At 42.0% G+C, this 25,877-nt stretch overlaps 1 protein-coding gene and 1 pseudogene across 1 annotated transcript in view; both read left to right on the plus strand.

Annotated features, from left to right (window-relative positions):
- The window catches only part of Cntnap2 (contactin associated protein 2), a 1,990,154-nt gene that overhangs the window by 1,879,126 nt on the left and 85,151 nt on the right, over positions 1 to 25,877 (plus strand). The window lies entirely within an intron of this gene.
- Positions 19,626 to 22,192, plus strand: LOC101606877 (annotated as a pseudogene).

Here is a 25,877-nt window from a genome sequence, read left to right on the forward strand (position 1 = left end):
GCAGAATTTGCTAATAACATACACATTCCCACTGAGGCCACACAAGCTATGCTTTGTCTTTTGGTTTCAATTCTGATTCTGTAAAGATTGCTGTTTCTATGATCTGTATAATTTTGAAATCTTTGTACCTTTTATTGCTAATTTTTCTGTTCAGAATGGCCCTAAGTGGAGAACTGGAACGTTGACTCCTGTTATAGGCACAAGGAAGTTTGGAGCATGCCTTGTGGAGAAGATATATGTGTTAGCTAAGCTTTGTTAATTGGGTGACTCATAGTGCTGTTGGCTGAGTTCAATGTTAAGGTGTCAACGGTGTATATTAAATATGGTGCTTTTAAATAGAAGCCCACATAAAACAAGGCTATGTATTGATTAGACGATAAAATGTTATGACAAGAAGCTTGTAGGAACCTAACTATATTTCCTTTAAGAGCAATATTCAGCATTTACTAATTCAGTATTCAGTACAACTATACAGAACACAATATTGCAAATCATGAGAATTGGCCTTGTTGTTTTTAACCACCTTCACATAAATATACTGATGTATTATATTGTATAAATACAGTTTAAGAAGCCCATCCTTAGCCATTATCACATATGTCACCTGTGGCAGTAACAGGATAATTGTTATTTCCAAATGAAGTAGAATAATAAGTCCAGTCAAGGTCCCTGAGGCAGCATCTGATCTTCTGGCTGTGACATCTCACAGTGCCCTCAAGAAAGACACATGAGCTTTTAGTCAGCATCATTATGTCTCAGGGTCCAAGGAAGGAGACCCATGGCATGATTTGGGGGACAAATTCTGAGACACAAAAATCATTTACATAATGTTGCATTAAGCATTTAGACTTTGGGGACTTTGAAATTTGACAAACTGGAGTGAAATGAAGTCAGATCACCCTTGACTTGAATAATCTAAAGAACAAAGTAGAAAACACAATGAAAAGGTACACACAGAAGTCCATGCCTCAGAGCTTCCTTCAGTAGTGCTGCGGCCATGTTGGGGAAAACCAGCGCCCCTACTGGCTTTTCCACAGCACAGCAGCCTTACAGAAAAATAAAATAACATGCTTATAAGAATTTAGCTCTTCAGGGTGGAGAAATTGCTCAGCAGTTACAGGTGCATGATTGCAAAGCCTGAGTGCCTGGGTTTGACTTCTCAGTACCCATGCAAATGCGCAAAGTGGTGCATGTGTCTGGAGTTTGTGTGAAGCAGCCATAATCTCTCTCTCACTTGCTCTAGCATTCAGTTCTCTGTCAAATAAATAAAAATGAAAAACCAGAATTATTTAGTTCCTAAAAAAACCATACAGTATAATGATGTTATTAAAAACAACATTAACTATTTACAACAGATATTTAATTTATCCATTCTTCTTTCTGATAGTAAGCACAGTTAAATGTTGAATGTGATACTTCTGTGCTCTGGAAATTAAAGACATGGTCTATGGTCTAAGAATGATTTCTTTTTTCCTCTTACATGAAGCTGTCAGGAACAATAAAGCGTATTTTCCTAAGGAAGCTAATCGTACAAGATAAACTCTTAGTAACTTAATTCATAATTCATACTACTTCTCCCAGGTATGTAATTCTCAAACTATTATTTCATTTTTACTGTCCATGAGGAAATAGCATTCAAAATACATAGTGAATGGATAAAACAAAATCATGAATCAAAGTGAGGCTCGCTCCATTCTCTTTGGTTACTCATGTCAACTTTACTTTACAGACTGTTCTCTGGTGTCACCAGCAGGAGGGAGATGGGTAGAGAAAGATGTATGTAGAATGCTTGCTGAGCAAAAGCACTTTCCTGGTTCTACATTGTCGCTAAGCCTACACTCACAACAAGGACTTACTAACTCCCCACTTGAGTAGGAAGAAAAAGGCTCAGACAGCTTAAGTAGCATGTGCCGATTTGTACAGCTGGTAGAAGATGGAAGTAGAATCTCAGGATATGTCTTTCTGTGCTTACTGGTTTGTTTGTTGTCTGATTATTTTATGGGAGAGGAAAGACAATGAAAGATACACAGGGGACTTTTTTTGATACTCTAAAAAGAGGACTACATCACTATCCGATAACATTCTTCTCTTTCTCTTCCCTCCACATCTATTGGTTCGAGGGCCCCCTTCATCTTTAAATGGATACAGGTCTCCAGCCTGTATGGAACCCTGATAGAGTGGCCGCCTGGGCTCCCTGCACACAGTAAAACTTGGCTTCCAAATGCCAGTTAATATGAGAAGTGCAGTAGGAAGTAGGGAGAAAAGAACAGTCAAACAAGAGGGTAGGATTAAATAAATTAACTTCTCTAGGCTTAACTATGGGTTTAAAAAATATAAAGATTCAATGGATGTTTCTTATTATTGGTTTTATGACAAACTTTAAAATATGTAATTTTTGTTGTTTAAAATTTTAATTAATTGGGATTAACTGATCAAATCAATGGCAATATATGCTCCAAATGGAGTCATATTAATAATTTAAAGCAAAATGACTTAGCTTTGCAAGTGACTTACTGTCATGTAAATTTAATAGTTTGAAGGCTTAACTTTTTAAGATGTTAATTAATTGACTTTATATTTTGGGCACTTTTAAGTTTATGCAAAATTAAACAGATATTACAAGGAGGTTCCCATTTTCAAGATTCAACGCTCATAAAAAAAAAAGCTCATCAAAGTGCTGAAAATGAAAATAAGTGATTATTGAGTGTTCTGCACTAATTGAGACATCTATATCACCCCCTCCAAGGCTCAGGGAACCTTGCAGAAGAGAGGTCAGAAAGAATATAAGAGCCAGATGGGCAGGAATACTTGAGAACAGTGTCTACCATCCATAAAGTAGCTGTCACAGTCATGATCTCATAGCTATTGTCATTTTAGACACAAGACCTATACAACATTGGGCCCATCACCATTTGTCATGGATGGTGAAGGAGGAGGAGGGGATCAAAGGACATCAAATAAAAAGGAGGCTTTAGATGGAAAGAAAGGGTTTGGTGGAAAGACCATAAAGGAACCTCTTCCAAAGCTGGTAATGGGAGGGGATTATGATCAAAATACTATATTTATGTATAAAACTTGTCAACAAAAAGAAAATTCCTGGGCTGGAGACATGGCTTAGTGGTTAAGGTATTTGCTTGGAAATCCCAAGGACTCAGGTTTGATTCCCCAGTACCCACATAAGCCAGATGCACAAGGTGACACATGCAGCTGGAGTTTGTTTGCAGTGGCTAGAGGCTCTGAGGCTTCCATTCTTTCTCTGTCTATCTTTCTATCTGCCTCTGTCTCTCAAATATATAAATATTTTTTAAAGATCCCATTTGCCCCTTCTTCCCCCACACAGGCATACAGTTTCCTCTAAATAAATAAGTAAATAAATAAAATATTTTTTTTAAGTTCTCATTTTCCCCTTCTTCCTCCACATAAGCATACAGTTTCCTCTACTAAAAGATCTTGCCACATTGTGGCTATTTATGGTGTTGCACACTTGCTGCACATAGTACATGCTCCTATTCTCTTGATGTTGCCCATTTTATGAGTTTATGATGACAGCTATCGATTAACCTGCCTAAAAGTCCTCTCCCTCTCACCTATTTGTTCCCAGCTTGGCCCACCTTGTCCCTAGTTCCTTGGTCACCACTGATCATTTTCCCACCTCCATAATGTTGCCTTTTCCAGAATGTCATGTAGGAACTCATATCGTATACAGCCTTTTCAGACTGACTCCTTCCACCTGGCAGCACGTATCTGAGTTTCCCACATGTCTTTTCATGGCTTGATAGCTCGTTTCTTTCTATTGCTACGTAATATTGCAGCCTTTTTCTTTTCAGAAGAGATTTAAAAAAAAACATGTAGAAGCTTAGTTGGAAGAGTCATTCTAGAAAAGAGGTGAAAATCAATAAAGAAAAGCAATTGTTCAGCTTGGCTTAGATCTCTGTGCCTCATCTCTTTGGTTCACATCAAAGGCAGCTGGTCCACATCAGCTGACAGTTGAATTGTGCTACATGCACAGTGGGCCATCTTTCCTCACTCACACTTATAATCACCTTAGCCACTGTTTTTCTTAAACAAATATGCATATATGCTCTTTAAAATAATGTAATGCTTTAGAATTAAATTATGAAGGAGAAACAACACTAGTAGGCCATTTGGTTTTGCATATCCTGTGTGTATCCAGAGGATGTTACCTGAGAGTCCATACCTTTCCAGAAAATCACCATTACACTCCCTGCTTCCTTTTGAATATTTCTGGTTCATCTGAGGTGGCTGCAAAGCTTCCCAACAAGGCTTTTAAGGTTTGCAGAAGTGACTCACAGCCATAATCTGATTAAATTTAGCAAGGATTTCTTGTACATCGATACATGCGTGAGGTTGGCTTGACGATCTGTTGTTAAATTTCCTGTTCTTTTTAAAATAAGAACAGATGAAAATATCTTCTTTGGCAAAAATAAGACTGAGGAGGAGGAGGAGAAAAGGAAGGGAGGAAGGAAGGAGGGAGGCAGAAAGAGAGAAGAGAGAGCCAGAGAGATGGCCAACTGGTATATTGGATTTAGCATACATGGACCTGGACTACTCCTATGCCCAAGAAGCAAAATAACAGATTAAACTAACAAGCTCACATACCATGGAAAACTCAAGAGGACAGAATTGCTCTAGGGTGCCATCTACAGAAACTTCTGAGGACGATGTGCCCACTGTCACACAGGTATTTAAAGCATGTTATTTTTATACATCCCTTCCTTTGATGACAAAACATGTCTTTTAAGATAGGTTCTTCGGTAATAATGGGATTCCGGGTAGTAGTCAAATGAACTGTAGCACAGGTTAGAATCGGGACCTATTTTCAAACTGCTAACTGGAACAAGGGTGCAAAGAATTCTTTCTCCATCAATAGAAAAGGCATGTGTATTCACAGCATCTTACATTTAAATGGCAACTGTATTGGTTACTGGTTTCATGGCTGTGACAAAAGAAACTTAAGGAAGGAAGGGATTCTTTTGATTCACAGTGTGATAGGATAGAGTCCATCATGGCGGAGAAGACATGGTGGCAGGAATTTAAGGTGCCTGGTCAGACTGAGCCTGCAGTCAGGACACAGGGAAACAGAAGCTGGTACTGAGCTCTGTTTTCTCTTTATTGTCAAGGACACCAGCCCATGGGACAGTGCTGACTCCATTCAGGGTGGGTCTTCCCTCCTCAGCTAAGATTCTTTAGAAACCTCTAGAAACATCCTCGCAGACACATCAAGAGATGTGTTTCCTAGGTGATTCTAAATCCAGCCAACCTGACAATGAAGATGAACCATCTTAGCCACAAAAGCAACTTGCTATTTCTGGATTTAGTACCACAGGGAATAGAACATACAGTTTAGGCTTAAAATAAAAGGGGGGGGGGAAGCAAAGAGAGAGAGACAGAGAGAGAGCTCTTAACTGAGACCAAGTACTTCTTTTTTCAAAAAAAAAAAAAAAGAAATATTGTCCACAAAGTTTCCCACCTCTTCCTTTAGAACCAGAGACCAGCCCCCATCCCATCCCATAATAGGGAAGATATCCAGACACGCAAAAGACCAAGCCTATTACTAGTTCAGTGCTGTACAGATTCTAACCTAAAATGTTTCTCTATAATGCCTTCAAGAAAGGAAATAAATCTGAAAGACATGCTTTATTGTTTGAGAAGCTCTCTTTGTTTTGATTCCCATTGCCAAGGTCAAAGGTATGGAAACTAAATCCAGCTTCCCAAGTCGAGGTCTGGTCCTCAGGTTCTCTGTGCTGTCACTTAAGAGGGGGTAGCAATCAGATTCTACACAGTGTATCACACAGGTGTGAGGGACAGTCCCATCACTTCCTGGATGGTGCCTCTGGCATCACATTACTGCTGCAGAGTTATTAAAGCGTTCATTCCCTTCCCACTGTAATTAGGTCTCCCTTCTGCCTTGTTTGTCAGACTCATGGTTCACCCCACTTTCAGGCTGGCTTCTCTGTCATAGTTCTCCATGCAGTGATAAACCTGTCAGTTTGGGATGGTTTTCCCATCTCTGAGGATCCATTAATCACTGAAGTATACAGATCCTTTCCCAGCATCCTTCTCAGATTTATACCCATAGGTATATTGTTTTTGCGGCTTCACAAAGGAGAATTATTGTTTTGAGTGGTTTTCAGGTTTTTGTGTGTCCTTGGTGCTTCCTTTAGATTCTTTTTATAAAACTGATGAGCACATGTCATATTTTATATGTATATGAATGTCTATGCCAAACCATAAGTATTCTGAGTTGAGTTCCACAGAAATGAGTATTTGAGCCAGGTATGGTGATGTTCACCTTTAACCCCAGCACTTGGGAGGCAGAGGTAGGAGGATCACCATGAGTTCAAGACCACCCTGAGATGACATAGTGAATTCCAGGTCAGCCTGGGCTATAGTGAGACCCTACCTATAAAGACCAAAAAAACAAAAAAGAAAAGAGTATTTGATCCAGCATTTAGGAATCTCCACAAAATTCAAGAAGTGCAGCTGGATAGTAAAAGGCCACACTTAACCCAGTCCAATGCTGTTAGCATAAGGTTAATAGTCACAAAAGAATGAGACAGCTGATAAGTATGTGAGGCACTGACTGTGTGAAATAGCTCACTGTAGCTATCCCACAATGTGGGCATATGTCAGAACACCACTTTGTATAGAATTCATGCATTTTTTACTTAGTAATGTTAAAAATGTACATTGAAGAAGTATGTATTATAACCTTAAGTTAAAGATGAACATTCTGGGGGCTGGAGAGATGGCTTAGCAGTTAAGGTACATGGCCACAAAGCCTAAGAACCCAGGTTCAATTCCCCAGGACCCACATAAGCCAGATGCACAAGGTGGCTCATGTGTCTGGAGTTCATTTGCAGTGGCTGGAGGCCCTCATGTACCCATTCTCTGTGTGTGTGCCTGCCTCTTTCTCTCTCAAACAAATAAATAAAACTATTTAAAAAAAGAAGAAGAAGAAGAAAATCCTGGGACTGGAGAGATGGCTCAGCAGTTAAAGTACTTGTCCACAAAGCTTAATAACCTGGGTTTGATTACCCAGTACACATGTAAAGCCAGATGCACAAAGTGGCCCATGGGTGTATCTGGAGTTCATTTGCAGTAGCTAGGAGTCCTGGCATACCCATTGTGTATCTCTCTCTCTCTCTCTCTCTCTCTCTCTCTCTCTCGCCCCCCCCCCCGTCTTTTTCTCAAACAAATAAATAAATATTTTTTTAAAAAATAAAGATCTGCAACCTCAGAAGCAGTGGTATTTTACTCCTTTCCATTCTACTGTTTTTACAGGTGGAGCCTGGGTAGTCACATCCACACTCCATATTTCACTCCCAAAATACAAAGGGAAAACAGCTCAATTAACACTCTCTAATAACAGAAGGCCTTATTTCTCCTGTTTTTTGTAAAGTGTTCATAAAAGGAAGCTTTCCAAATTCTGTACTGTAAGAGAAGTAGGAAAAAATACCCAGCTAGAATATTTGGGGGGAAAAAAATGAAGTTTGGCAGACACTGGAAGCCAGGATAAAACCACTAGAGATTTTGTTTTTCAGTCAAAGCAATTCAGAATGATTATGGGTGCAATATAGAAAATTGCAAATTTCTACAAGTTCCACATTTCATTTAAAGCCCAAGATAGATTAACACTGGAGAGTTTCAACTGATGAAACGTGTGTGAGTAACTAAATGAAACCATTTGCAGTGACACATTTGGATACAGGGGTCACAGTATACAGCATACTGGAGCCACTCTCACAACACAAGTGACCAAAACACTGCCTTCAACAACAAAAACGAGACATCTAGTGCAGTGAGCCTGGAGGGGAAGACACCCAGTACCAGGTTCAAGTCAGTCCCTGGCATTACTTGATGGCGCCTGGGGTCACGGGGAGCCCTTGTTTCATCTGAGGCAGAACCAGCTAGTCAAACAGGAGGCTGCAGGCATTCCTGCAGACTAAGCCTCAAGACAGGTGTATTCGTTACTTTCTCATTGCTGCAACAAATATCTGGCAAGAAGCAGCTTAAAGAAGGAAGGGGGCAGGAGAGATGCCCCAGGATTAAAGGGCCTTGCTTGCAATTCCCCAGTACCCACATAAAGATGCACCAAGTGGTGTGTGTGTGTGTGTGTGTGTGTGTAGTATACTTGCAAAGGGGCCCTGGTATGCCCATACTCTGTCATCTCTCTTCTCTGTATCCCTCAGTTTCTCTCCCTGCCTCTCACCCTCCCTACTTCTCTCTCTCAAATAAACCAATTGAAAAAAGAAAGGGGTTTGTTCGGGCTCAGGTATACGGTCCATCGCGGCTGGGAAAGTATGGCAGCAGGAGCAGCAGGCCAGCCGGCACTTTGCAGGCACAGTCAGGCAGCAGAGAGAGACAGGAAGTGCGGCTATGGAACCTCGAGGCCTACCTAGAGTGATCTACTTCCTCCAGCAAGGCTCCACCTCCTAAAGGGTCTACCAGCGCCACCGGCTGAAGACCAAGTATTTCAAACACAGGAGCCTACAGGGGAACATTTCACACCCAAACCACAGCAATGTGCATGGAGGAAAGGTAGCTGCTTCCCATCTCTCCACATCCATCCCAACATCTGGTCTCAGAAATGTAGTATATACCACCCTGGTTCTGAGTCTTGGTTGTTCTGAGCCATGGAACAGATGGGGCATGTTCGGCTAACTAGTAGCAGATGGCTATAATTGCCTGAGCCTCTTACATTGGCAAGCTTTCCTTTTCTTTTTTTTTTTTTTTTTTAATTTGTACATGAGAGAAAGCTTTCCCAGTGTTAGAGGATGGAAGGAAACACAGTCATATGTCCATGATGACTGATCAAAATATTTAAGAGAAAAGGGCCACGATCTGCTAACGGAACTTAAGTTCATTTTTCTCTTTAGTTTTGTTTCTTCACCACAATTTCAGTATGTACGTACAGGCATATATGCACCTGTACTATCACACAGACACATACGTACCTTTAACGAGGTAGTTTGTGTGTGTGTATGTATGTGTTTTTTTCTTTGCGACAATGAAGGTAGCATGATGGTGGTGTGGGAGGAAGCTTGGTATTAAGGTTAGACAGCATTTGGTTTGACTTGAAAATCAACTGCCTAATTAGTCACAATGAGTTCTGGTATGAGAGAGTATGTGTCTTGAGTTTGAGGGTTTGTTGCCATATTAATGGAGAGAGACATAAAGAACTGGGCATGGTGAGAGTCAAAGCTACCCAACTCAACACACTGAGACAAAGCAAGGAAACTGGCATCTCAGAACTGCTTTACTAACCATAAAGTGTAGTAGTTGATCCAAAATAACAAGTATTACAGGCAAGGAGGAGGATGCCCAGAGCAGTCTTCATGCTCTTGCTCCTGACATATGAAAAAGACCTGCGGGAAGCTAGGGTATCAGTACAAAAAGAGGGGAAGCTGTGTGCTCACTGACATTCCCATGCCTTCAGCTGTAAGGTTAGGGTCTACCTAAGCCTCTGTGGTCCCAACTTGGAGGGAATGAGCTATCTTAAGTTTGAGTCCCCAGTATCCTAATCTCTCCATTTATAGAAGTTACACGGGTGCTCATCGCTACAGAAATACATGAGACTCATTTTGACATCAAGTCGATGTTAGTATTTGTTCATTCAAAGAACATGAAATTCTAAACAGCCACATAACTAAACCCTACTAAACATGTAATTAACTCAAAATAATATTAATAATTATGACTTTTATGTACAATTAGTCTAGTAGATGAACTCAGTTTTGATTATCAATTTTGGAAAACAAAAGAGCTCTTATAGTAATTTCGAGTTAAGTCAATACTGTATGTATGTATGTGTGTATATATATATATATACATATATTTCCTTGCAGATCTATTTTCTTTCTTCTGAAGGTGAAGGAGAAATCCTTTGTGTTACTAATGGACCATTTAGGTCTGACTCTGGAGAAGGTAGAATAAGAAAATAGCTATTAGAAGAGAGAAAATATAAGTCACAAGTATCTAAGGACAAAAACTATTTACTGGAAAATTGGGGGACAAAGGGGGCCCAGAGAGATGACTCAGTGGGTAAAGTGCTTGCCACACAAGCATAGTGCCCAAGTTTGGATCGTGAGCACCTGCATGAAGCTGGGCAGTATAGTGTGGGCATCTGCAATCCCAGCGCTGGAGGGAGGGGGCGGTGGAAACGGACGACTTGCAGGAAGTCGAGGCCAGCTAGCCTGACACACAGAGTGGTGAACAAGGAGAAACGCACCTCAACAGAACAGGAAGGCAAGGACCAACATGCGAAATTTGTCTTCTAATCTACACACATGTACCATGGTACAAACTTGCCAGCGCTCACACACACGAACACACACACACACACACACACACACCAGAAAATGTTCCATACAAATCAGTAGTTATTAGGAACCATTTAAATTCTTTTAATTTTAAATTTTTGAAAAAAATTACTGACCTCCAAAAATGACTTAAGGAGCTTAGAAAATAATGTCAGTGGTTAAAGATGCTTGCTTGCTTGCAAAGTCTGTTGGCCTGGGATCAATTCCCCAGTATCCACATGAAGCCAGATGCACAAAGTGACACATACAGCTGGAGTTTGTTTGCAATGGCAAGAGGCCCTGGCATGCCTATAGTCTCTCTCTCTCAAATCAATTAATTAATTAATTAAAATGGTCTAAAACGGGGCTGGAGGTATGGCTTAGCAGTTAAGGTGCTTGCCTGCAAAGCCAAAGGACCCAGGTTCAATTCCCCAGCACCCACATAAGCCAGATGCATAAGGGGACACAGGCATCTGTAGTTCATTTGCAGAGGTTGGAGGCCCTGGTGTGCCTATTCTCTCTCTCTCTCTCTCTCTCTCTCTCTCTCTCTCTTCCTGGCTATTTCTATATATCTCTCTGTCTCAAATAAACTTTTAAAAAATGGTCTGAAAACATGACAAAAAGGCAAAAAGAATTTTAATGGACTACCCTGGCAGCAAAAGAACATCTGTCTTTGGTGACACTAGAAAATGTATCCATTTTACAGATTAAAAACCCAAATTATTTTATTTATTCATTTATTTATTATGCATGTGTGTGCATGTGGGGTGTGTGTGTGTGTGTGTGTGTGTGTGTGTGTGTGCATTGCCATGGCACACATGTGGATGTCAGAGGACAACTTCAAGCTGTCTGTGCTCCACTACCTTTGAAACAGGGTCTCGGGCAAATGAACTGCCAGACTGCAGAGGCAGCCCAGCTGGCCCATGAGCTTCAGATTCTCCTGGCTCGGCCCCCTGTTATGTAGACATGTTGGGATTACAGATGCACATGCCACTTTGAATCTGGCTTTATGTGAATGCTGGGGAATTGAACCTGAGCTGACAGACTTTGAAAGCAAGCATCTTCTAACTGCTGAGCCATCTTTCCAGCCCTAAATACCCAAATTTTAATTTTACCTTGTTTGGACATTCCTTGTACAACAAGTTTCAGTATTTGAATTTATAGATGCCTTTATATGTGTATAAGTAGATAGATGCATAAATATGTGAGTAGATAATGCAAAAGTAAATAGATGACATACTTTATGTGTACATATATAAATATGAATACATAAAGTTTGTACATTAAGTAAACTTGTATATATCATACTAACTTTACAATCTTGATTAACTATATTAAATTCCAAAATAAAAATACCAAAAAATCAAGCCCATTATTTCATGTGTGTGTGCATATACAGTCTATTATAGTTACCTTCCTGTGTTATCATATGTAATCAAAGTAACTAACTTCTGTGACCCAGGCATAAGAGAATAACAGAGGTGGGAAAACAGAAAACTAGCAATTTCTTCTCCTTCTGCACACTAATTTCATATCACTTCAACAAATTTGAAATGGCAAAAGTAAACATCTGTACATTACATCATCCAAGGATATTTGCATATTTTGCTAATCTATTGCAATTCCAGGAAATGCATGCAAGTTAAAATTATGCATAACAATTAGCATTTATTTTTGCATCTGTCTAATTCTTACAAATTATCTAGGTACCAAAAATTATTAATTAATTCATTAACCATTTGTCTAAGGTCTTAACATTAGTTTAAAATGAAGACATTATAGGTTTTTCTGACATAGTAAATTCTTCTGACATGCAACACTCTAAAATTTCACAAAATACAATCTTATAATAATCCATAATTACCTTTTCATTTAGTGGAATGTAGTTATGTGCACTATGTGAAAAAAATATATATATGTATACATGCGTCTGGAGTTTATTTGCAGTGGCAAGAGGCCTTGGCATTCTCTCTCTCTCTCTCTCTCTCTCTCTCTCTCTCTCTCTCTCACTTTGCCTGCCCACTCTCTCTCATGCTCTCTCTGCTTGCAAATTAGTAAGTGAAAATATTTTCAAATGTAGCTAAGGTGCTTGCCTGTGAAGCCTAAAGAGCCAGGTTCAATTCCCCAGGACCCACATAAGCCAGATGCACAAGGTGGAGCATGCATCTAGAGTTCATTTGCAGTAGCTAGAGGCTCTGGCATGACCATTCATTCTCTCTTTCTCTCTCAAATAAATAAATACAGATGTGCTAGATATACAGTCTCTACACAAGAGTTTCTTTCCTTTTTATTCTCAAGTGAACATCTTCATGTCTAAGTACCCCAACACAATTACTAAAAAAGTAATTTTCCCAAAACAGCCACTGCATGAATTTGTCCAAGTGAGAGAAACATGTAAGTAAAGGTGACTTCAGAAAGCAAGTGTTTTTCCTATAAAAAAGCTTACTTTCAGAGCACTGGGACCCCATCACTGCCTATAAGACTTCCAAAGGACAATGGTAGCACAGCCTGCTGTCTTCAGACCTCAGCCAATTCCATACAATACCTTCTGATTCTAAGACCAGCCCAAGCCAGTCAGTCCTCTAAGATGTAAGAATGAAGAAAAGTCCCTTCAGGGTTTGGAAAGTGGCCCAGGACAAAATGCATCTAAAGGGTCTGAACATCTCAACCCCTGAACTGGCCTAAGGGTGATCATACCTGGCTTAGGCCAATCCTGTAAGATATGAGGAACAGTCAAGATGCTAGAGCAGGAGAACAGATATTATTCCAGGCTAGAAAAATTTCACCAAAGAACAATAATAATCGATTCAGATAACCAAAAAGTCACTGCTAGCCTTATGGAAGAATAAGTGTGGGGTGCAGGAAAGGGAGAGGAGAAAACATTTAAAGTGGATCACAGTTCAGCATGAACGTGGTAGGCAATGTGGTGCTTCAAAAAGCCAGAAACAGGGACTGGAGAGATGGCTTAGCGGTTAAGGTGTTTGCCTACAAAGTTAAAGGATCCCAGTTTGATTCTCCAGGACCCACATAAGCCAGATGCACAAGGAGGTGCATGCTTCTGGAGTTCATGTGCAGTGGCTGGAGGCCCTGGCATGCCCATTCTCTCCCTCTCTCTCTCTCTCTCTCCCTCTCTCTCTCTCTCTCTCTCTCTCTCTCTCTCCCCCCTCCTCTCAAAAAAAAAGAGAGCGAGCAAGCCAGAAACGGGTTAGAGAGATGGCTTAGTGGTTACACTTGCCTGTGAAGCATAAGGACCCTGGTTCAAGGCTCGATTCCCCAGTACCCACCCCAGTACTTATGTAAGCCAGATGCACAAGGGGGGCGCATGCATTTGGAGATTGTTTACAGTGGCTGGAAGCCCAAGTGCGCCCATTCTCTCCCTCTCTCTCTCTCTCTCTCTCTCTCTCTCTCTCTCTCTCTCTCTCTCTCCCTCCCTCCCTCCCTCCCTCTTTCTGTCTGTCTCAAATAAATAAAAGCAATTAACACTTTTTTCTTAAGCCACTGGCCACCAGGATTCACCTGTGATGGATAAAGTCAAGGTTATTCTCATTGCAGAAAGGAGATTGCTCCCCAGGGAGAACCGCAGAGGGGTCTCTGTAAGAGAGCACTAGAAAGAACTCTGTGGAAGACTTGGGGGTTCACCAGGGCTGGATACTGTCGGGAAGCAGGGGTGTTGTGCAGTGAAGGCAGGCGGAGCGGCACTGATGACGGAGCGCTTGCGTGTGCAGTATGAGGGGAGGCGTGTGCTGGTCATGTGGGGACACTGTCCAGCTGTCCTGTGTCTGTGCAGAAAGATGGCAATGAAGTGACCAGAGCTTTGCCTCACCTCCATGATGGGTACATTTTTCTTTCACACTGTCACACCTTTAAATTATTTTTTGACCTGCTATGTATCACAAAAATTCTGAAGTTACAACTTAGTAATGCAAAGTGTGGTATTTGGATTTATTATATTATGTTCTGTCACATGTCCCTGGGATTTTTAAATTCATTTATTTCTCTCAATCCCTAAGTTCAGAAATTTCCTTTGCCGTCTTGACTGCTATCCTTCCAATTTACCGCCCTAGGTCCTTGGTCTTTACCTAGTATTATTTGAGCTTCCCATATTCCTGATAAACACAAAAGTCACTGTGAGGTGTGGGTAGGAAACGGGTCACTATGTCATGAAGAAAAGGATTAACCTCACCTGAAAACACTAACACGGGGAATAACCACCAAAAGAATTAATTTGATGCTGAATATAGGCCTCTGTTGGAGGTAAATGTGTACTGAAAGAGCTGTGTCTTTGAATTCACCTTGAGAGGCTTACACAGGAACAAAGGAATTGTTTTAAGCAGACATCTCTAGAGAAAGGGTGTAAGGAAGTTGAACTGTGCTCTCTCTCTAATGCAGCCAGGAGAGTGTTAAGTGGTGTTTTCTCTGAGGAAATCCTTGACCTTGGAGTTTTAACAGCCTTGAACCTGAAAAGCCATAACGTGTCATTACCCAGGGCCTCCCCGGGAGCAGTCCTACTTTCGAGAGCAGAGGGGTTCTGAAACAGAGTTCCCAGTCTCTGCTCAGATCCCTCCTCAGCCCACGTGGCCATGTCCCCCCCTCACTCCACACGACCCCCAGGAAACCACAGCCACCGATGGCCGCAGCCCCTCCTTTCGCTCCCTGTCCACTGACAGCCGCTCAGTCCTTTCCTCCTGGGGCCTCTCCTCTTGCCTGCCACCCTGAAAGGCTTCCATGGGCAACAGAAATGGGCAGATCTTTCCAGAAAGCATGGAATCCTCAATCCAGCTGAAGGCTTCATAAGCTCTGGCACCCTGGGCAAGTCTGTTAGCCTCTCAAAGTTTCCATGGCCTAACTGGCTCATTCAAGTGAGGGTGACAGCATGTCTTAGCTGATGTGGGACGGCCCCGTGACCAATAGTCATGTTGGTCCTTCGGGGTTTTGCCAGCTTCTCCCTGTTTGCTCAGGGCTCTAGAACTGACCTCTTCCTGATTGGGCGTATGACGCCGGCCAGACCTCTAGGCAGCCCCAACCTTTGTCAACCCTTGTCACAACCCAAGAGCCGGCAATAACAACTCCACCTCATGGGCCTCCTGCTGTTGGAAGGAGCATTTTTCAGGTTCCTGGCAATGTTTACAAATTCTCCTCAGTTTGGGTGGCTGACTTACTCGTAGGTATAAACAAAGCCAGAGTCGCCAGTAAGTGAATGAACTATTTGATACCAAGTACTTAAGTGGAATAGATCCAAATATGAAGCACAAAATTCTGAGGCCAGAGAGGGGACTGTGAGAGGTAGTCCATGGTCCGTACATTGGTCGGTCTTCCACATGGACAGCTGTGGGTATTACAGAGAGAACGAACCATCAGAAAACCTTGACTAGAGCTCAAACTCGATCACTAGCCATGGGATCTGGTTTAAAAAAAAAACTAACCTCTGCTGTTTTAGTCCTTTTGGGTGTTGCTATGACAACACTCTAGACACTGGGGAACTAAGGAACTAAATCAATTGGTTTCTCACACTTCTGGAGATGAAAGTCCAGGATCAGGCCCTAGTGACTCAGTGTCCAGTGAGTGCGTCTCAGAGACGGCCCTTTCCTGCTGTGTGCTCACGTGGTAGGAGGAGTGAAGGGGTCTCTGACGCCTCTCTTGTAGTGTACGAAGGGTTCCACCTCCAAAACCTCATCACCTCCGAAAGGTCCCATGTTCTCAAACCATCCCATTGGGAATTAGGTGTTCAGCGTGGGACCTCAGGGAGGGCACAAGCCCTCAGGCTGCCACGTCATGTCAGTCACTGTGGTTAGAGGACAAGGCCTCCTTCCTGTCATGATTTATACACCTTTAGGCATGACCCACGGCCACCACTGCCCTGGGCCTCAATGCTACAATGGAAAGCTTCTCTCCTTCTTTTGTCCATCCAAATTGAGCCGGTCTAGACTTCAGTTCCCACCTTGGAGGGCATCACCTTTTCTAATCACTGCTAACTCCTAGAGCACACATCTCTCTACCACGCGTGTCCCACACAATCCACCATGTTCCCACACTGTCATCTGGCAGCTTTCTGTCTACCCGTCAGGTCTTTCGAGCATGTTTTCATCTGAACCATCTTGGAGCACTGGCCACAGAGGCTCATTCAGAGTTGAGCATGTGGTCAGTACCCAGTAAGACCTGCTCCATACACTCAAGGGATATAGGCAGGCAGAGGGTGGGAGGTGATCGGCCATCGCGAGGTGAGATTGCAAGATAGTTCTTCTGCAGGAGCTGGGAGAGCTGGCCAGCTAACTTGCCTCTCTGTCCAGGCACAAGAGCCCCGCTGGGCCTATCAGCTTCCGTAATCAGCAGTGTTGCAACTTACATTTCTGCTGAATGTGGTCATAAACATTAACCTGAGAATACGATAGTGAAAGTGGAGACTGTTTTTTCACAGCCCCAACCCAATAACAGAAATATTTGCCATCACATTTACAATATAATATCAATATATTATCAAGCACTATGCATACAGAAAAAGCACATTTTCTGGAAAGCATCCTTATTGTTTTTTTTTTAAAGCAATAGATAGAAAATGACCGCTGAGATGGCTGGGACAGTGCCCAAGAGCTGCAAACCTGTTTAATGGCTAAGACAGCTTACTCTCCCATTAATTATAGATGTTCTGCCATTCCAAGATTACATTAGGAAGGAAGTATGTCATGGACAGTGGTTAACGATGGGATGTGAGTATCAGCTGCCTCCTTTTGCAATAAGTAAGTTGAGGTTTTGGGGAAAAAAATGGAAATCACTTTTGGTTGAGTATAACAAAGTCTACTGAGGTAACTTGGAGTTGTAGATTTCCTGGGAAGCTGCTCACCCGATACGCCAGGCACATACCAAGTGCAGAGCAGAAACCATTATAAACTATAATACATGACTGTAAGGCTTGATTTCTTACCAAAATTAAAAATAAAAAAGCAAAAGCGAAGAAATTTAGCTCAAAGAAGGAAGTTGAGGTAAACAAATAAGATGTCAAAAAAAAAAAAAAAAGACAGGGAACATCAAAGCACAGGTATTTTTTTAAAAAAAAAACAGTTTTTTCACTAGCCTGGAAAACAGTGTCTAGCACCTCAGAAAATTCAAATTTACACTTCTTTTTTTTATTTTGCTCCTGTTTCATCAAAGTAATACAAATACTTGTTACAGTGTCAAATGGTTTTATTTAGCTTTTTAGGAAGAAATAGCCAATTTTCAGATTCTTCTCTCTCCCTTTGGTATTGTTCCCCAACACTTTAGTGGTGCACACTTGCTACTCAAGGCAACAGCAAATATTTCCTGTAAAGAATAAACATATTAGCTCCAAAGCCATATGGTCTCTGTGGCAGTCATTCAACTCTGCTGCTGTACTAAGAGGTTAGCTATATGTAAACATGGTTGTGTTCCAATAAAACTTTATTTACAAACAGAAGTAACTGGTCAGTGGACCAGTTTACTGACCCATGAGCTTGAGTTTTCATTGTTAATCAGTCACTGCTATTAGAACCCAAACCTCCAGATACTGACTCTGACTCTCTCTCTCCCTCTCTCTCTCTCTCTCTCTCTCTCTCTGCAAAGTTGCTGACAGGCATATTCAGCTGTAGCCTTTCTCCCCTCACAACTCTCACAAGATTAAAGTCCCTTTCTCCTGGAAAAGACCCTTACACATACCAAAGCTTTAAACCAAGGAGGGCCATAGGTAGGATAGATAACCAGTATACAAACGAGGCTCATTGTTCTTCCAGACACCCCTTTTCTGGGAATGTCCTTGTGACTTTTCAAACACCTGCCTCAGCCAGCGATGTAGGAAAACATTGTGTTTCTAAGTCTAGCTGGGGAATGTCATCTGACACATTTCCTTCCCTTCCCAACTCTTGCATATGAGTGCTCCAAAGAACGGTCTCTGCTCTCCCCGGGAAGGTTGAAAGTTTCCTTCAGAACCGATCACTTTGCTGGATCTAATAAACCCTTTGCCCAATGGCTGATCCAACCCCATCTCTCTCTAAAACCTACCAACTATCAGCTCACCGGGGAAGATGGAGACGGGGCTCTTTGTCCAACAACTCCCTCCACAGAGCCTCCTCTTCCACATTCTTCCTGTGCTGCCACCTTTCCAGCCGCATGCCTGGTTAACTTTAGATTCGTGTGTGGTCTTCATGCTGCCATGACTTTAGCCTGCCACCATATCCTAGGATGGTATTTCCTTTACTTGAGCACTTTCTTTTTAATTTTCCTTAGAGGCAAGCATTATCTTCCTTTTCCTCGGGTTTAATTTTCTAAAAATAAACACATTCAACTCAATTTCTCTCCCTGTTAAAAAAAAAATCCATTTATTTGCAAGTAGAGAGAGATGGAAGAGAGACAGAGAGAATGGGCGTGCCACAGCCTCCAGCCACTGCACATCAACTCTGGATGCATGTGTCTCTTTGTGCATCTGGCTTTAGGTGGGCACTGGGGAACTGAACTTGGTTCATTAGGATTTACAGGCAAGTACCTTAACTGCTGAGCCACCTCAGCAGCTCTTTCCTGACTTTTAAACTCTTCACTCCACATGTTTTCAAGCATATGAAGAAGTCTCTCCCTTTCCTCTCTTAAAGCCTCATCTCAGAGCAGTCTGACCGGATGATCCACTGTGGTCTTTGTATCTATCATCTCATGGATTTCTTGGCCGCTGGACTACGTAAGAGCTGTCTTTCTGGCTCCATGACCTCCTCTGCTAGGTCTAGTCCTGTTAAATTAAAATAGTCATCTTGTTTTAGGTTCCTGAGAAAAGGTGCCTTGTTTTGATTTCTGAAGCATTAAAAATGCTGGGGTTGGAGCAGTGTTCTGGAAGTCCAGAAAGCATCTGAGGAGTCCTCCCTGGGGGACCATGTAGGAGAGGGGCCTGACGAGTGGCGAAGGCTGCATAGCTACTTAATATCTTGACAGTGGGAAAACTTTATAAGGAAAATGAAGAGGGGCTGGAGAGATGGCTTAGTGGTTAAGGCGTTTGCCTGCAAAACCAAAGGACCCAGATTTGATTCCCTAGGACTCATGTAAGCCAGATGCACAAGGTGGCACATGCATCTGGAGTTTGTTTGCAGTGGCTGGTGGCCCTGGTGCACCCATTCCCCCCCACCCCCGCTCTCTCTCTCTCTCAGACAAATACAAAATAAAATATTATAAAAGTAAAGAAAATAAAGAGTTGTATATCATACAGCACATCATCAGCAGATGTTCCAGAACAGCAACTGTAGCTGTGCAAGATTAAGAGAGACTCCAGCAATATTGAAGAGACAGGAGCTGACGTAGTGAGTATTAAAGGCCATGGATGAAGATGAATTTCAATGGCAGCCATGGGAACCAAACTCCTTTTTTGATGGAGTCGTTTTCATGACACTTCCATGCATTCTCATGTGGTCATCACCACCGTCCTGCGATGTGCGCACGACGGGGGCCGACGCCGCACGCATGGATGGTGATCAGATTGTTGTGGAGCGACAGAAAACCGTTTTTGTTTCTAATTCAAAAGTAACTTGCATGACTTTGTTCCTGATGATCCAGATTTGGTTATAATTCACGATGTTATTGAGAACATCACTGGAGGTGTTTGGTGTTCAGATATCTTAGAGAAAGCAGATGGATCTGAAAACATCATCATTCCTGGGCAAGTGCTTACTTCAGATGTAACTGAAGATGTTTCTTTAACACATTACATGGTTCCAGAAGTGATTTGGTTTTGGATATTGCTTCAGCATCACTGACTTTTTTGTTTGCTTGTTTGTTTTGTTTTGTTTTTCGAGGTAGGGTTTCACTCTAGACTAGGCGATCCTTCTACCTCTGCCTCCCAAGTGCTAGGATTAAAGGTGTGAGCCACCACAGCTGGCTCACTGACTAGTCTTTTTTTTTTTTTTTCCTGATGTCACCGACTATTCTTGAACGTGCCATGCCAAGCAAAACTATGCATGCACCCAACACTGGACTTTGAAAATGTGGCTTGTGACAGCATAGGAAAAGCAGAAGTCATCATAGATCCTTTGACAACCGATCTTTCAGAAGCATTGGTAGCAGATTGTGCCTCTGAAGCACAGATGCCAGTGTGATTCCTATGGACCAGCAAGATGACCCCAAAGGGAACTGTGAGGCAGGCCTTAGGATTTCTTTGGATGGTGTCAGCAAAACAGAGCATGGAGTTTCCACTAGAGTGGCCATGGGCACAGGGTTAGAAATTGAGCCTTGCAAAGTGGATGGCATCTGTCCTGAAGTCGTCAAGGTGTGCATTTTTATAAAAGCTGATCCTGGAGAACATGTGACGTAGGTGGACTTGTAGACCTTGTGGAAACTGAGCCTGCGAATCATCGCAGTGTTGTGGCACTTGATCAGAACAGCAGCATTTGGGTTGCGAGGGGAAAAGATGGCTTATATAACCGTCGGTGACTCACGAGAGGAAGATGAGGATTTAAATGTTGCAAAAATCGTAGATGAGGTTCATACAGACGTGACTGAAGGAGAGAAGGACACGGCTGTTACAGCGACAGAAGCTCCTACTGTACAGGAACAGCAAACGGCTGCCAATGAGGTGAAAACTTTCATACCGACTGCACGGGCAGCAGCTTATGACAGTCATCCTGATGGAATTGAAAACTGGGAAGACATTGGTTTTCACAAGCACTGTATTGCACATAGATGAGTCTGCAGGTCTTGGCAGATTGGCTAAAATTTAAAAAGGGAGATCTGGTTCCAGGCAGTACCAAACGGCAATAATGATTGGGCCTGGTAGACATCCCTTTACAGTCTACCCTTGCATATTTTGCGGGGAAAAGTTTGTCAAGATATTTCTTGAAAAGACACATGAAACGCCACCCTGAATACCTTGCAAAGAGAAAGAACCTCTGTACTGACTGTGATGACACTGCCAATGGGAAGATAGATTTGCACAGGCGCCTAGAGAGCCGCAAGCTGACTGGCGAGGCCGAGAAGGCCATTAAGTGTGATGAGCGTGAGAAGCACCTCTCTCATCCTGGCACTTTGCTTACTCACAAATTGCTGCCTAGTAAAAACAGAGCCAACAAAATCTACACGTGTCAATTCTGTGACTACGAGACAGCTGAACAAGGATCATTAGGTCACCTCCTTTTGTCAGTCCACAACAAGAACTTTCTTCATGTTTGTGTAGTGTGGTAGAGTTTCCATCACCAACCAGAGCTCGGTGAATCCATACTGGAGAGAAGCCATATGATGGCCAGCGGTGTGAATGTAAGCCTGCCAGTTCTTCTAACCTGAAAGCTAAGCACAATAAAGAGATGCCACTGAAATGTGATATTTGTCTTCTGACTTTCTCAGACACCAAAGAAGTACAGCGACATGCTCTTGTCCACCAAGAAGGCAAAACACACCCGTGTTAGCATTGCCACCACAAGAGTTCAGACGCACGCGGTCTGAAGTGACATGTGATTTCAGGTCACACAAAGGACCGCCCCGTAAGTGTAACGTGCGCAATAACGGCTTCCACAGGACTTCAGTCCTCAAGAAACATGTGGCAACCCGCAAGGGTAAAACAGTGCACCGACGTACACGCTGTGCTTTTAAAATTGGAGACACATTTGTGCTGTCCCCATAAATTCCCCTTTCACCTAAAGGATCTTCCATTTGGGTGTAAGAGATGCAGGAAGGAATTTCGAGGAGAGAATTAGCTTAAAAAGCATATGAAGATTCACAAACTGTATCAGTGTGAGCATAGCACAACAGATGCCTCAGGCTTTAAATGGCTCATTATCTCCACTCATTCAAAAGACTATTCTCATGGCTGTGAGTACTCCAAGAAAGGATTCCAAGGACCCTCAGAAAAGAACCAACCCATAATGTGACATCATAGAGAAGTTGACCTGCCCTAGCAGATTGTCCGGATTTGTACAGATTTTAACTTTTTTGAAGCAGTAAATTTATTTCAAAGGCAACCAACCTTGTTTGTATATAGTAATACATGTTTGTTACGCTATGTACAAATATGGTCATTAATTCCGTAATTGACTGCATTTTTATTCAGTAGGATATTACAGATCCTGTTCCATTTCCTTAATAAATGAGAAATAGGGGCAACATAAACAAAATCTGAAAATGTCTTTCTGTTCCTTCACACTTAATTGCAGTCAGACCAAATGTAGAATACTTGGATACAAATCATTTCTCTTCATAATCTTGAAGGAATTTTTCCATTGTTAGAAGTATTGTCTATCCAAGTTTAATGCCACTCTGGTTTTCTCTTTCTTCTTTCTCTCTGCTTCTCTCTCTTTCTCTCTCTTGCTCTTTGAGGTAGGGTCTCTCTCTAGCCCAGGCTGACCTGAAATTCACTATGCAATCTCAGGGCCTCAAACTCAAAGCGATCCTCTTACCTCTGCCTCCCAAGTGCTGGGATTAAAGATGTGCACCACAGGTCTGGCCTGCCATTCTGATTTTTGATCCTTCGTTTAAACACCATGGATTGCTCCCTCGAGGAATTTAATTTCTTATACACCTGCATTTTCTGAAGTATAAAGAATATTATTTGATGTGGGTCTGTTATGACACTTTGTACAGGCGGACTTATGGGACCTTCTGCTCTGGAAAAGCATTCTCTTAAGCTCCATGGCATTATTCTGGGGACAAATTCCTCTATATTTTAATTTTGTTCTCTTTTTCTAGAAACAATATGATTCTGATATCAGACCTCATGAACTGACTGTAATTGTATTACCTTTTCTCTCATTTGATCAGTTTCCTTATTTTTGGCCTCCCTAAAACTTTTGAGCCATATTCTCCCTCACATTTCCGTTTGAAATATTTCATTGGGTTTTTCTTCTTGCTTGCTTGCTTGCCTGCTTGCTTTTTGCTATGGCCAGAATTTCCAAAAGCTCAATTTTTCTTCTTTGAATATTCCTTACTAGTTACTATAATTAACACATTATTTTATCTTTATTTTTATTAATTATTTGCACAGAGATAGGGGGAGAGAATGCATGTACCTGGGCCTCTTGCCATGGCAGACAAACTTCAGATGCATGTGCCACCTTGTGAAACTGGCTTTACGTGAACACTGGGGAATTGAACCAAGACTGACAGGCTTTGCAAGCAAGCACCTTTACTGTTGAACCATCTCTTCCGCCCTGTAAAATGCTGTTTCTAAGAAGATATTTTAATGATGATTTTTTTCAAGTTAACTTTGTGGTGTTGGGGATCGTACCAGTACCTTGCACACACATGGCAAGCACTCTGTCACGGAGCTGCCTCAGCCTTCGTGAGGGGCTTTTCTGTCTTCCACCTGCTCAGCCTCTTTGTACTTCAGCAGCCCTGTTTGCGTTCGTTTGTTTAGGTGTACATGTTTGCTTCTCTTGGCCTTCTCCTGGGTTTCAGATATATCTTCTAGTGTCTAGTGACCCTTCATCTGGCATCCACCTTTAAGGATGAATTACAATTAAAAAAGGAATATGAACGTTCTCTCACACAGATGGAGCCCCTCACACCCTAGCATTGCTGGCCAAAGTGCTCCACTGAGAAGGTCCAACATCAGCATCACTGAGTTTTCCTTGTCGGTTTATCAGAGGCTCGGAGACGCCTGTTCTGCTCTCTTTCCTGGAGGGAAACACCTGGTTGCCATTTTTCTCATAAGCCAAGAAGGCTGTGGGGTTTCAACATTCCACATGTAAACTTTGACTTACTACTTCAGCTTTCAGTGCAGAATATCTGCCTTCCCAGGGCCTAGGGCCCTCCAGGATGAGAGACTGTGAGTCTGTTAGATCCTTCCCAGATAACTTATCTTTCACCTGTTGCCCTGCATGAGCGAAAGGCAGCTGCCTGGGGTGGACACATGGGCGTGTAACTTTCTTAACAAACTTCCAGTGAGTTCCTCTGGTCTCCACATTCCCACCCCCATTCAGAGGGACCCCTCGCACTGAGTGCTTCAGTTTGAAGAGTTGCAGCAGCCCCTTCCCAAGGCTCCAGTCTCCCAGTCTCTGTATCCTGGAGAGCTGCCTCTTAAGATGGTCTGCCTTTCAGCTTCCAGAAAGCTGTTGTGTTTCTTTCCTCACCCTTCACTCCTAAGTTTTCACATATATTAACACTGTGCTCTCCTTCACATGGAATTTGAAGAAGCTGGGTGAATGTATCCAATTCTAGTCTTTAACTGGAAGCCTCAAACATTTCTATTTAAGGGTAAATTTGAAGTATACATTGAAAAGACTAATCATTCTTATGTAATCAAACTAAATGTGTAGTCAAACTTGCCTTTGTTTGTTTGGTTGGTTAGTTGGTTGTTGTATTTTGTTGTGTTTGTTTGTTTCTCAAGGTAGGCCACGCTTTAGCCCAGGCTGACCTGGAATTCACTATGTAGTCTCAGGATGGCCTTGAACTCATAGCAATCCTCCTACTTCTGCCTCCTGAGTGCTGGGATAAAAGGTGCATGCCATCATGCCCGGCTCAAACTTGATTTTTTTGTAACTTTTTTTTAAGAGAGAGCAAGAGAGAGAGAGAGAAAATTAGCATGCCAGGGCCTCCAGCCACTGCAATCAAACTCCAGATATGTATACCACCTTGTGCACATATATGACCTTGCACTCTTGCAACTCCTTGTGCATGGGTCCTTAGCCTTCACAGGCAAGCACCTTAACCATTAAGCCATCTCTCCAGCCCTCAAACTTACTTTTAAAAATGACTAATTAGTCAGGCATGGTGGCACGTGCCTTTAATCCCAACACTCAGAGGGCAGAGTTAGGAAGATCTTAATGAGTTCAAGGCCACCCTGCAACTAGAGAATTCCAGGTCAGCCTTAGCTAGAGCAGGACCCTATCACGAAAAAATAAAATAAAGATTAATTAGTTGGAGAGATGGCTCAAAGGTTAAAGGCACTTGCTTGCAAAGCCTTATGGCCAGGATTTGATTCCCCAACACCCACCTAAAGCCAGATGCATCTAGAGTTCAGTTGCAGTGACAGGAAGCCTGGCATGCCCATACTCTCTTTCTCTCTCAATTAAATTAAATTAATTAATTAAAAATTATTAATTGGTTAATTAAGAAATTTTGATTATTGGCTAACAAATATTTTCAAATGGTAAAGTAACTTATTATTAAAACAACTCTCATGCTCCAAAACCAATATGTTTTTCTCCTCCAATAGTGAATTTTCTTCAGGCTTTAAGAAGGAAACTCAGGATAGAACATAAAATCATAAATAGCTATATATGTCATAGAATTATATATCATGATAACTAAACATAACTATAAATTTAATGTGTCTTCATTGCAGAAAGTTTAAAAGTATGAGTAGGATACTTCTCAGTGGCAGAAAGTTGACAGCTTGATGTATTCTCCATTTGTACATATATGGTTAAGAACTAATGCATTATTTTTAAGTTAGCATTTGAAAATAGATCCCTCTCTTAAATATTTTAGAGAAATATATTCTATAGTACATATAATAAAAATACATATAATACACATACACATCAGGTCTACTGTATGTAATTTGAATTCCACCCCCACACAGCCATCAGGCACAGTTCATTTTGCAGTGACCCATACCCACACAGTATCTCTTACCTCTAGGCT

The sequence above is a fragment of the Jaculus jaculus genome, chromosome 10 (assembly GCF_020740685.1).
Source record: "Jaculus jaculus isolate mJacJac1 chromosome 10, mJacJac1.mat.Y.cur, whole genome shotgun sequence".
Taxonomy (NCBI): domain Eukaryota; kingdom Metazoa; phylum Chordata; class Mammalia; order Rodentia; family Dipodidae; genus Jaculus; species Jaculus jaculus.